This window comes from Harmonia axyridis, chromosome 4, assembly GCF_914767665.1.
Source record: "Harmonia axyridis chromosome 4, icHarAxyr1.1, whole genome shotgun sequence".
Lineage (NCBI taxonomy): Eukaryota > Metazoa > Arthropoda > Insecta > Coleoptera > Coccinellidae > Harmonia > Harmonia axyridis.
This window is the reverse complement of record NC_059504.1, coordinates 32,721,330-32,735,194: the sequence shown is the minus strand read 5'-3', so window position 1 is coordinate 32,735,194 and position 13,865 is coordinate 32,721,330. Positions and strand designations below refer to the sequence as shown.

General features: G+C 32.8%; 1 protein-coding gene across 4 annotated transcripts in view; it reads left to right on the top strand.

Moving 5' to 3' along the window:
- Positions 1–13,865, top strand: part of LOC123678486 (nuclear receptor coactivator 7) — a 275,490-nt gene that overhangs the window by 194,791 nt on the left and 66,834 nt on the right. The gene's annotated exons all lie outside the window — the stretch shown is intronic.

Genomic DNA, 13,865 nt, shown 5'->3' with positions numbered 1-13,865 from the left:
ACCATGTTCTTCCTTTTTTGTTAATTATTCTTCACAATAATGGAAAAATAGGAGATAATTCGACATGATGTAAAATAAATCTCAATCAAGACGGTAGATTTCCGAGTTTTTCAACTAATTATTCATATAAAATCTTAAAAAGGCCTGTGTTCACACTCCACAGCATAATAATGTTTATCTTCAGATATTTCAGAGGATAACAATATTCATCATCAGATATTTTAGAGGATTTGAGGTGATAGCAGTTATAAAACTGCTCAATGTTGATATAAATCAACATTGTTCTTAAATATTTTTGTAGTTTTTCTTCATTAAGAGCATGCTTATCAGCTTGTAGCTTTTCATATATAATGTTCCTTCGAAATCTCTTTTCTTGCTTTCGATATATTCGGTCGTTTAGGAGAAATTAACGTTCTAATAGAGAAGCCAAAATGTGGTCTTGTGGTATTGAAATTGAAATTCCTCCGAAGAAAACCAGATATTCATAGATCAATTTTTTTAAATTCTTTCCTGGTGCTGGAGGGAACAAAATTGCCACGATTTTCACTAGCAATGTTTTCATCGATATACTCATTAATTATGTTAGCGATCTAATATTTCTGGTTTCGATGAAGCGAAGTCACTTTAATTTGGTTCACAATCCACGCTTTTCAAGATCACCTAGGTTGATATGACAGAAGGAATTCTTTTTGGAAAGAATACGGAATTCGATGATCAGATATTCCAATATATCGAGAAATAAAAGAGTTAGTAATCTGCCAGTTCTAAACTGAAGTTACTTGAGTTTACCATTGCAATATTTCACTGAATAATTATAATTTCACTAATAATATCGCAGATCAAAAAGCTATTGATAGATTAACTTCATTTTTTTCAACCTTATCTCAAGTTTTCATCACTCATTTGATCATTTCGAACCTAGATCTGATAACGTGATGATTCGGTTTAAAATAAATATAAAAGAAGAGAAAGACGCTCCAAATTGTACACAATGATATATTGTTGTTTCTTGTGTCACATGATGTCTCAACTCAATTCGTATAAAAATGTCTTATAACAATCTCATTATAAATATCATGCTGCTAGGTTTGAACCATTGTTTATTGATCCCAAATGGAGAATAAAATTGTCTAAGTTGTAACTTCAGAATTATCATCTAGGACGTTACCGCCGATAATATTGCATTCAATATCATCGAAATAAACTGCTCCACATGAGTTAGGGATATTGACTTAATTGCCTCCACGGGCATCAATAACAGCTTGACATCTTCTTTGCATACTACGCAAGAGGTTGTTGAACATTTCTTGAGGAATTTGGTTCCATAAACGGGGCAGAAGCTCTCTCAGATCATTTAAGGATTCTGGGGTAGGATGATTATCTAATCGTCTTTGGAGCATATACCATGCATGTTCTATGCAATTCAAATCTGATGAGTGTGGAGGTATTGGTAAATGTGGAATACTAAGCTCCTCGAGCGCATTCTCACCTATGGCTGCACGGTGCGGTCTAGCGTTATCGTCTAGAAATTGAATAGTTTCACCAATAGCAGCGTGAAAATTTGGCACAACATTGTCAATGACATGCTCCCTATAGTATAAGGCGGTCATATTCCCAGGACAAATTTGTAGATCTGTGAGCCCGTTAAAACTTATCCCGGCCCATACGATAACACTACCCCCCCGGATGGATGGACTTCTTGGACATAGCGACGATTACGAGATATGCGTAGGATTGTCCATACCCTTATTCTTCGATAATCGGAAAATCGTCCATATCTGGATTCATCAGTGAAAAGGACACTACGCCAATGATCGTTCCAATTGATATGTTGCCTTGCCCATTCCAGTCTTCGACGCTTATGGTCACCTGTTAATGAAACTCCTCTTAATGGACGTCTAGAACCTAGATTCACCTCTCTCAAACGTCGTCTGATGGTTTCGATGGAAACTTGAACCCCATCTGCATTTTGAAGAGTATTCCGTAGCATTCTACACGCAGATGTAGGGTTTCTTCCCGCCGAAACGGTGATGAAACTATCCTGAGCAGGTGTTGTCTTTCGTCACCCACCAAGCCTTGGTCTTTCCAACACGGAACCTGTCTCCCTGAACCTATTTCAAAGTCGAGATATCACACTTTGGCGGACTTGAAGCCTTTCCGCTACAACAACCTGAGTAAGGCGACCTGTAGCATTCCGATAGCCCTATCAGCCTCAGCGTTTGTTAATTTAAATCTTGGCATTTTCAGAAAACTCGTTTCGAATCGAAGCCGTTGATAAACTGACACCATTTCAAAATAAGAACATTCATGAAGCATATGCAAAGAACCAAACTTCAGAAAAAAGGCGACCAGATTGACGAAATGTCTCATTCTGAATTTTATTGGATCGATTCAACTTGTTATTGATTTTTAAATGATTTTACAGCGATTTTCTCGAAGATTACATACTTTTCAAAACGGTTGAATACGATATCCATAACTCCTGTGGAGCAGTATATTTCATCCTTTGAAATTCATGGATCGTTTTCTCGATCAGAGCGTTATAGTATTTATTATTTTATGCAAAGTTTTCTTTCAATGAATGACGTAAATTTTCAGAAGATCTCTGGATTCGAAAAGTAAATATAGACAAAAAAAGCAATTCGTTTCAAAAACAAGGAAAGAGATTCAAATTTATTTAAACAGTAAATATAAATATCAGTTTTATTCGAAACTTTCCGATTATCGCCAAACCCGTTATTTTTAAATCAATTCAATTTGAAATCGGTGCTGCATTCATCAACAATAAAAATTTTTACTTTTCGAACTGGTCACACAACTAAATCGATAGCTCCTCTCAAAAGAAAACTGCAAATACTTGAGGAATATCTACCTCTAGTAGTCATTCAATTATGGTTTTTAAGCCTTGAGAAGGTCGAATTCTACCTTCTAGATCGAATTGCTTGTGACACTGTAACTGATGGAAGTTTGCCTTGCAGATGGATAACTTGAAAACAGTCTTGAAACTGAATCATACATATACAAATAACTGATCGGTATTTATCGGTGTCATTTCAGCTTTACTTCCGCATCGATAAGGATGGATTTCTACTAGTTTCGTACAACTCAATTGACTTATTTGTTTTTCTACCGTTATAATGAAAGTTGATTTGAAGTGATATAATTCGAGTTAGAGAGATAGGTGAATCAATATTAATGATGTTTTACAAAATCCATTGCATTATAAAATTTTATAAACGTGATCGATTTTACAAAATAACACTAACATCTAGCTAGAAGCTTTTTTACACGTTCCTTCAATACCTAGTAATTTCATAAATTCAACTGATTAAGTTGTGAAATTAAATAACCTTCTGAATTATAAGACTTCTAGTTATTTTTTCACATCAATCATATGTTAGGTATATGTCAAACTGGCGTCTGATTTTGCACCAATTATTTTGCTGTTATACAGAGTGTTCCACCATTGACGCTACGTTCTGAAATTTTCAATTTTTTTACACAATATCATTAGGATCCATTAGAGCTACATTCTCGAATTGTTTGAAAATATACAGGGTATACCAAAAAAGTTTAAATGACCAAAAAAATATTTTTTTCTCATGAAACTGTTTGAGATGTTTTTTATCTCATTTTCAGATATAGCATGGAATAAATGAACTCAAGTTTGTTCAAAGTATCATATGCGTAAAACTTAACGTTTTTGAGATATTATTTCGATTTTTCATTAATTTTCAGTCTTTGGAAAAACCTAATTACTCCGAAATAAATAAATTTATTTGATTGATATTTTGAGAAAGAATACTTGAAGAACGGAGGCAAGTACTGACTCTGATTAACATTGAAATCTCTACTGGGTGTTTAAAATGAGACTATTCATTACTGACTTATTTGAACATAAATATCGGGCTTATGTCAAATGGCACACGCTTTTTATTTTTTTATTATGTAGTAAATTTTATTATCTTCCAAAGATTCTCTACCAAATGAGAAAGTAAAATATAGAATGTGCAATTTGGAATAAGCCCGATATTAACGTTTGAAGAAGTTTGGATCGTCCCATTTTGAACACCTAGTGGAGCTCTCAAAGATTATCAGGAAGTCAGCACCTAACCTTGTTCTTCTAGTATTCACTTTCAAACCCCCATTCAAATAAATTCATTAATTTCGAAATTGTAAGGTTCTTCCAAAGATCCTTTAATTGATGAAAAATCGAAATATGAACCTTCGAACAAACTTGGATTCATTTATTACATGCAATATGTAAATTCAATAAAAAACAGGGTGTTCCATAAGAAAACACAAATGTTTGGTCGTTTATACTTTTTTGGTACACTCAGTGTATTTCCAAACAATTCAAGAATGTAACACTAATGAAGCCTAATAATAATAATAATAATAATTTATTCGTGCTAAAAATAGATAATTTTACACATGTCCAAACAGTAATGAGAAAAAAGAAAAAAATTAATTTAGATATTCTTCAGTGCTATATACCGCGGCATTTGCTAGATGTTTCTTGACTGTCTTCTTGAATTTGTGCAGTGGTAACTGTCTGATTCCTCAATTTTTGTTATTCCTAGAGAAGAATCCGCGAAAGGAAAATTCTCTCACCAGTACACCTGCAGGCCAGAATTCTGGGGCGCCCAACTTTTTAAATAGTTCTTCTGATGCAACACCCACACTGAACGCCGAATTTGAACCCTTCGTGTCTAGTTTTCGCACTTCTATTTCGTCTTTAACTTCCATTTTTCCCAAGTAGTCTATAATGTCCTCTTCCTTAACAATTCCCGCTATTTTTCCTACATACATCCATTTCTTCCTTAATGCACCCGTTATTCCGCAATTATTACTAGATCCAGTGCATATAATTTTGTCTTTATTTTGTAATTTTCGTTTTTTAATTACCGTTTTCCAACCAGAATTAATTTGTTCTGGTGTTGTAATGTCCTTATTTTTGTTGTTATCCACGATTGTTTTGTTTTCATTATAATTTTCATTTGGAATCGCCGTTACATCTGTGGTAGATGTTGATGGTAACATATTTTTAAGTACTTTGTTACTTGAATTTAAACCCTTGTTTACTTTTGAAGAATAGGTTAGCTTTCACTTTGACGATTTTGACCTTTCTGTTCGTTCACAGAGGATTTCAGCACCACAGAAGTTGACTCAATCATAGACGAGATATGAGAAGGTTGACTTTGACTGTGATCCTTATCTCGACTTTCGGGTTTTTTTTGTTGTTGATTCTCGTTTTTTTTAGAAGATTCCAAATTTCTCACCTTTTCCGTCAATAATTCGTTGTTTTGAACCAATATAGAATTTTTACTCTGGGTTTCGCTGAGTAGGGATTCAAGATATTGTATTCGTACTTGGAAAATATGCAATAACACTCTGGGATCTTCGGATATTTCCTCAGAAATTTCACTTTCATGAATGCACAATGTGGATTTCTTCGTCGCCGCTTGCGTAAGACAGGATGGGTGGAAAATATCTTTACATTTCGCGCACTTGACGAATTCAATTACTTTTCTGTTACAATGAACACAAATTGCCTTGATTTCTTTAGTTTTTGTAGAAATACTCGCACTTTTCGAGCGGAGCTCATCTAACGCATCCTCTTCGCTCGCCATCTTGTTGAATTGATACTGCGTTAGTGCGTTGAGACAAATACGAAAATGTCAGCGTTCAACCTTTATAGAGCGTCGCTTCAATTGTGTAACACCCTGTACATCGATGTAACGAATCTTCTCCATAAAAAAATAATTGTATATTTATTCATAAGGTACTTGACAGAACTTGTACCAAATTTAAAAAAGTCTCGTTTTCGATTTGGGCTCCAAAACTACTTGGTGAATTCGGCTCATTCACCAACTCGGATTTTGGGAAAAAAATTCATTCAACTCCAATACCATTTCGTTGAATTCGGCTCATTCACCAACTTTGAACCTCAATCATATCTTGAAAATTTCAAATGTTTAGTTATTTTTTTCGGAAACGGAAGGGCAGACATAATAAGGATTTCTCAATCAGTATGTGTTCAAGCTAGTCGTTTAAGACCTTTTTCGTTTCAAAATTCGGATATTACTCATATTGTATGGTGAAACAATATCTACAAGAAAAAGAAAGTTGAAGTAACAGTACTACTGCAATAATATCTACAAATATGTTGGAATTTCAAGAACTCCGTATCTAATATCATTTTCTCTAATTCTGTGGTTATTCCGTTCATTCTTCCACATCTTGTAGAACAAAATCGTGCGAGAATATATCAGAAACGCACAGTTTTCATGGTTATATTTTATTATTCTATGTTGGTACTCCGAACTTTCCGCCACGGCTTTATCTGTCAATGCATCAATTTGCCTTAAAGAAATTAGTTCTGCCAACCAACATTTTTCAATGCAAAAATCACTAAATTATATTTATGGAAATATTTCATTAATTTCAATGAAAATGCAATGAATTACAGAAAATAATGTATAATACTCGTACAGAAGGCTCATTCTACCACTCGTTCATTCAAAAACTCGCCACTTCGTGGCTCGTTTTTGAATTTTGAACTCGTGGAAGAATATCAATGCCTTCTGCACTTGTATTATAAATAACTATTCTCGTGCTACTCAAAGTGGTGTAATCTCAGGCAATAGAAGCTTTTCGAATCTGGAAGATTCCAGTCGCACGTTTAATGCTGAAGAGAATTTCTGCGACGACTATAAATTCTAGATCTTACTGGCGCCTTCACTATCATTTCCACGCCCAATGAATCGAAGGATAAAGGTTGTTTTACATAAGTGAAATCGATTTCCGTTAGCCTGATGGTGTATTACGTTCCATTTCATGACCCACTGTCTAGTGCGCCTAGTTCCGGCCAAACACACGCACTGTGTAGGTACACCGGATGTCCCATATTTAACCCTCATTTCATAACTGTATTATTCCATATTTCCTCTTCATTGATATATGTATATATAACAAAATATACTCAAATCGATAGACAAAATAAGCAATATACTGGGTGGCTTACCACAGATGATTTAAAATTATTTTCATATATACAGGCTGTTCATACTAAGCATTTTTTTAAATGTAATACCCTGTATATAAATTCAAAAATGGAATGGCAAACTCATATAACGATGAACTTCTTCAGATCATTTTATACTTACGAGCATCATTCACGAGAAAATGGCTAAAAATTGGAAATATGGAATTTTTGTAATTGGTAATTGATGAAAAAACCAATTACGCCAATGCTTTTTCGGGAAAACATATTAGCTACTCTTATAGAGTAAAGAAAATTCCACTTCTGGATTATATAGCGTGATCATTATTAATATTATAAGTATTTCTATATCTTACTGAATGTAAAATTTAATTTCGTCGAAACTATTCTTATGAAGAATTCCTACACCTAAATCTTATAATTTTTCAGGGGGTGTCATTTGAAATGAGCAAGTTCTTGATAATTATCTATAGTTAATGTTTGAATATTAATTATGGTTACTCTGTATAATACAGAATTTGTTCTGTATAGAAATAGCCAATTGTCTACCCGAACAAACATTGTGTGTATCAGCGGCGTTACTGGTTTTTTCATTGATTAATTAATTAAAAACTCTCCATATTTCACATTTTTTTCCCATTTTCTCGTGAATGGTACTTCTGAGGTATAGAGGATCTGGTAAAACAAATCATTATTTCGAACTTGACATTCCATTTTTGAATTAATATATAGGATATTACATTGAAAAAAGTGTAACTTTGGTCTATATATTTGTTATCGAACATGAAAATAATCTTAAATATTGCTTCTGTCAATCGTATTCACATACCAAAAAATTATGGTGGATTTATGCACCAGTCCTAGGAACTAATGGTGGATTTATGCACCGTACCTAAGAACTAAGGACTAAGAACTATGAACTAAGAACTAAACCTAAGAATTCAGTGGCGTTTATGCACTCTCTTGTTAGTTCTTAGTTAAGGCATGCGCACGTGGTCGAACTCCTTTCTATTTGTTTTATACTTTGATATTTGACATCGATATTTATTGTGAAAAAATTAAATTTAATTTTTTCAAATACACCTAATATTTTTCATCGATAAACACGAATAACGGAACATAAAATTATTGAAAATGTTCTCTAAAACGGCCGATTTTAAAAACAAAATCTTATCTATGTCTCCAAAATAACGACACACACGACAAGCTGAATTTTGGTGATAACAGATAACAGAAATTCAAAATTAAAGCACCTTCGTCAGTTCGGCTATTTGATAATGAATTGCGATGAATTTTCCGATGAATGATCAAGATGTCACTTCGAAATATGTCTTCAGAATTGCTAAGCACCTAGCGTCACTGCAATAGGCACCACATTTTTGATGAATAATTATTTGCTTTAAAATAGAGTGCTTCAATATTAGCTCATAGAATTAATAAGTAACCTCTAAATCTCCAATATCCTCGAATATTCCATTGAAAGTATTTCAAAGATAATTTGGATTAAATTTGGCCAACTTTTTCTTAATTATCTCTGAGCGGATATCCTCTAGTTTCTTAATTACTCATTGTGCTTATTTCCGTTTGATTATCATGAAAAAAATTGGCGGAAAATAATCATACCCAACACAATTGTTATTTTTAAACCTTTTAATCTTGAATTAGTAATCTGAGATTATGCAGCTACTGAAAAAATAGAACTTGAAGATACGAGAACATAATTCTATATGGAATGTGGAATTAGCTTCTCGCATCTTGAAGATCCATTAGATCCTTAGAAAATCTAGCTTATGAATGATATGCTTCTACTTGGGTTTGAGGTTTTGTGGGTTCATTGAACTTTAAACATTTGTTTCCAAGGACGGAAAGTAGCCTCACACTCGAATGAAATCGAGCGATAGTCTATCTACTTCCCAGATTGGCTGCTGGCGTTTTTTTTTAATTTCTCTACATCTCTTTGTGTTTGTCAAATAACTAAAAACCATATAAGGCACTTTAGGCCACTCACTTCATGGCAGAAAGTGAGAAGCTATGATTTAGTTATTTTTGGTTTCTGAAGATGACAACATCTTGAACGCTTGTAAATATTCTGCGTATAAGAGTGTGGTTATTACATACTACAGCTTCAGTCGAATACAGTCAAAAACTTCATACATCTTTTGAGTATCCAAACTATCGCTGAATGTACAGGGTGTCGCAAATTCGATGTTCACTGAAAGCATCTCGAGATGTATAAGACTTAGTGAAAAAAATCTTTTTTTTTTTTCAAATAATAAAATCAGAAAGCAGATCACAGATATATTGATTCGTATCATATAAACCATAAAGATTACTGAAAAAATGTTTTAGAAATTCTCAAAAAATATCTCAAACAGAAACGAAGATGAAGCGAAATATTTGAAACATTTTTCCGAAACCCCTATTTACATTTTTTCTATTGGAACAAACAATATGGCCATTTGATTCTAGTCGTTCATTTTCCATCTTACTCCTAGTTCACATTTATCGATTCACAAACTGTACATGTCTCCATTGCATTCACAGATCAATAATGAAAATATTTCCGATCAGAAATTCCCCTTCCTCTCAGCAATTAATATCTATTGTGAATTGTCCTTAATTCAATTCAACAATAACATACGGCTTTTGTTAGGTGGAGATTGCTGGTATGCAATGAAGTTTAATTTAACGACTTGCTAGTCTAGGTGTTTAATTTGCCATCATTCATCCTTAGTCGAAGAAAAGGGTGTGTATAAATCGCTTTATGACCATTTACCATCACTCACAATTTTTATACTCCGGTCGTTATCATTAACGGCCACGAAGGTCGGTTCGTATTGATTCTCACAAATGAGAACTTGATATTCAATTTGAATTGGGTTCCCAATTATTTGAGGATGATTCTTATGTCATAAAGAACGTTTTACAATGAAAAATAATAATTGGTATTATGGTCCAGGTGACATAATCACTATGCTGTTATTTAATATGAGATAATAGCAGGAACCTCAACGATTTCCTTAGAAATAATAGAATATAAGTAATTCTCTCAAGAAAGTACCGTTGATGGTAAAACTCTTTTAGTCGCTGTAGGAAGAGAAAAAGGACTGTAGGTTCAAAATCTTTCCTCTCACTGAGCTCAAATTAAATATGAAAATTCGAACAGCAAATCAACATTCTCCATTCTTTCTTGTCGTGGTTTCAACACTTTGAAGTTCAACAAAGTCCAGAAATAATCCAGCTTGACAAATTGCAGTTTCCTGACAGCTAACGATGTCATAAGTTCAAATTGAGTTTACGCAAAAAACTGTTACTTTCGAATGAAACTTGCGAAATTTAACTCATGGTTGCTCAACAAATAATGATTATGTCTTCATTATAGGTGAGAAGGTGACCAGTCTATTTCGCGCGTAAAGATTCAAAACCGGCGAGATTGACGTCCATATATGTACGTTCAAAATACGACATCGAAATGTTATTATCACTTGATTTGATCATTATATCAATCTTCTAACCATACTTGAGTGACATATTATGATCAAAACACTTGAACAGATTTTGAATCATCGAATTGATTTAAACTAAAAATCTCATAGATACCTATCTCAGGGGACACCATTTTGAGTACTTCATGTTTTGTACAATTACTATAATGCTGAGCATAACACGCCAGAAAATTAAAACACTCGAGCAGTGCTTTGGTTTTTTGTCTATTATCTAGGATGGTTATTCGAGAAAAAATTCTATGGAGTTCCTGAAATGATCACAATTGATATTAACTAAATTTAGTGATACTCTAAACGAGACTTTACTCACTACAGAACCAAACTTGCACATTTGGACATGAAAGCTACCTGGCAAATTACAAATCTATAATAGATAGTTTATTGCGCGTTATTTTCGAACTCCTATATCATTCAAATATTAATAAAAGAAAAGAAATAAGGTACTTTGACTATTGTGAAACATATATTGGTATTATTTCTTTTCTTTCATTGATATTGAAATTATGTTTCACCAAGTGATAAGCGAGGAATTAATTTCGATTCCTATCATTTCATCACAATGTTGGTATTCATTGGTGCCGTTCATGCGTGAAGACGATTAACTCTATTATTTAGAGACTTGATATGTTTGAGGTCTATCTGAATTAGGTTCATTTACTGGCCAAATCCGACCAGTAGTTTTGGATTCATAGCTATCTGAATTTTTTATAATAACTGATATAAAATATCTATTCGATAGCATTGAAACTCATCAATTAGTTGTAAGATAACATCAGGAAGGATTATGCAGAATTTTATAGGGATCGTTCTATTAGAAGATCAAATTATTTTTTGCAAATTCGATATCTTAATAGTATATTCTGAAACCAGTTGCAGAATGGGCTCCTATTCAAACACGAATGCGAAATTCGAAAACGAGCGACGAAGGAGCGAGTTTTGGAACAAGGAAACGATATGAAAATTGAACAAGATTCTAGAAAACTTTACGCTTAGACCTGAGTAATAATGAATAATCTTGAATATCTTTCAGAAAAGGTAGATACTATTATTATCAATTAAATCACACTAATACGAAAAATGATCATTCAAAGATTATTGAAGGCATGAGAAAAATACTGATGATTTCATATTAAAAATATGGTTGCCGAAATTCTTTTTATCGGTGAGATTGCAAATATAAAATGAAATGTTGTCGCGAAGCACTGAATTTTTTGAATAATTATGTCGCTGTAAGTAAGTGTGTAAGTAAGTTAATTCTGTATGTACTTCATAAACACAATAATTATATCGAACGGATTGACCTGTAGAAATTCGATGTTCATTTGGACAAAATCCGACTAAACGTTAAGAAACTTTCGACTTTTCAGTAAACAGGTGGAAATTAATTTATTCAACTCAAGAAAATGGATGGTGTAAAATATTCCATTAACATCATGAACGAAAAGAACTGCTAATCTCAGACAATAATTGAAATCCTCGCTGCTTCTGCTGCAAATGTATGTGCTTGGATTGGTAAAATATGGTTACCGTTTTTGATATTCATTTATTATGAGTATTAATTGATATATGTATGTATTCATAATTTTGCGGGCATAAACTTCAAAAAAAATTTTAGGAAAAATCGTAATTTTCCTTTTGAGCTATAAGCTCAATTTTTCACATTGTTTTGATTTTAGCAGAATGTGACAAATAATTTTTCTCTATTTCAGTATCGTAATGAGTTCATTACAGTTTCAAAAAACAGTGCTGTAATGAACTCATTACAGCATTGTTTTCAGTTATATTTTTCGCTGTGTGGTTGTCTACACAGACTTCCAATCCTATCAAAATTCAACACACGTCAATTATTGTCAATATAAAATAATTTGGAATTTGGATTCTGTTGGTGTTAAATCGATTTCGTCTGACAAAATTCACGAATTTAATGCGTAAATATAAATTATTTCAAAATTCGAGAGAAATTATTCATTATTGTGTTCATGAAGTACATACAGAATTAACATACTTATTCACTTACTCACAGCGACATAATTATTCCAAAAATTCAGCGCTTCGAGACAACATTTCATTTTTTGTTTGCAATCTCACCGATAAAAAGAATTTCGGAAACCATATTTTTGATATGAAATCATCAGTATTTTTCTCATGCCTCTAATAATTTTTGAAAGATCATTTTTCGTATTTGTGTGATTCAAATGATAATAATAGTATTCAAGATTATTTATTATTACTCAGGTCTAAGCGTAAAGTTTTCTAGAATCTTGTTCAATTTTCATATCGTTTCCTTGTCCCAAATGAACGGATTTGAAAGATTATAGATTCCTTCATATCATCAAACTAAAATAATCCGATAATTAATTCGAGACTATTTCCTTCAACATTGATAAGAACTAATAGACAAAACAACAATAAGTGCAAAGACTATTCTCATCTGTACAAATAAAAAAGATAAGACCAATCATTTGAATTATTATTAATTGTTTCCTACTCTCATCAAAACATTGGAAATCTAATCGGTGGATTAGATCGTATATTTTGTCAATATTGGAGGTCGAATGGGCAGAAAATCCTTTGAGAATTAAACTAAGATTAATTTTCACATCAATTATAATTCCTCTCAGATTTATTTTTATGTTAGCATTAAAAAACAATTATTTTATTGAATATAGACTGATTCAATTTTGACTGATGAAGATTCAGATGAAGCACAATTCAAGCTATTTGTCAGCACTAAATTCTATTGCAGATCTCTCGTCTCTCGATTTTCAGCTGTGAATTCGGCGGATAAGACTCTCAGGCTGACATTATAGAGGGCAGATTCCAACGACAATTTTTCATCAGTCGTGTAGTGAAAGTAGCTTCCTACATCAATGAACAACAATGACAAAATGTAGAATAATTTTTCCTCATGTTGGTCGTTAGACCAACCAACAATACATTGGAATTATGAACTAATATTATAGTCGCAACCTTCCCAGTAATATCACAACAATTGTCCTACTTACAGAATTCATATTGTTTCCTTTATAGTTAACTCGCTTCGCCATCTTGTAGAAAATAGCAGGCGAAGAACAGTTTCACTATAATTTTTTATCGGGTACAGTTAACGGTTTCGCGATTATTATTATGTTGCTAATGCGGATTCAGATCAAACCTGATTAACATTTGAAGGAAGTAGAGTTGAATCATCGTCTATTAATTTCTAACCATTATGTTGCCAATGATTTCACGTTATTTTCAGCCAAATAATTGCAATCTTTAAGTATTTGTAGAAGAGGAAGATTCATAGGATGAATTTCACAATTCATTTATTGATGACCTAATTGAATTAAAAAACTCAGAATTAAGGAATT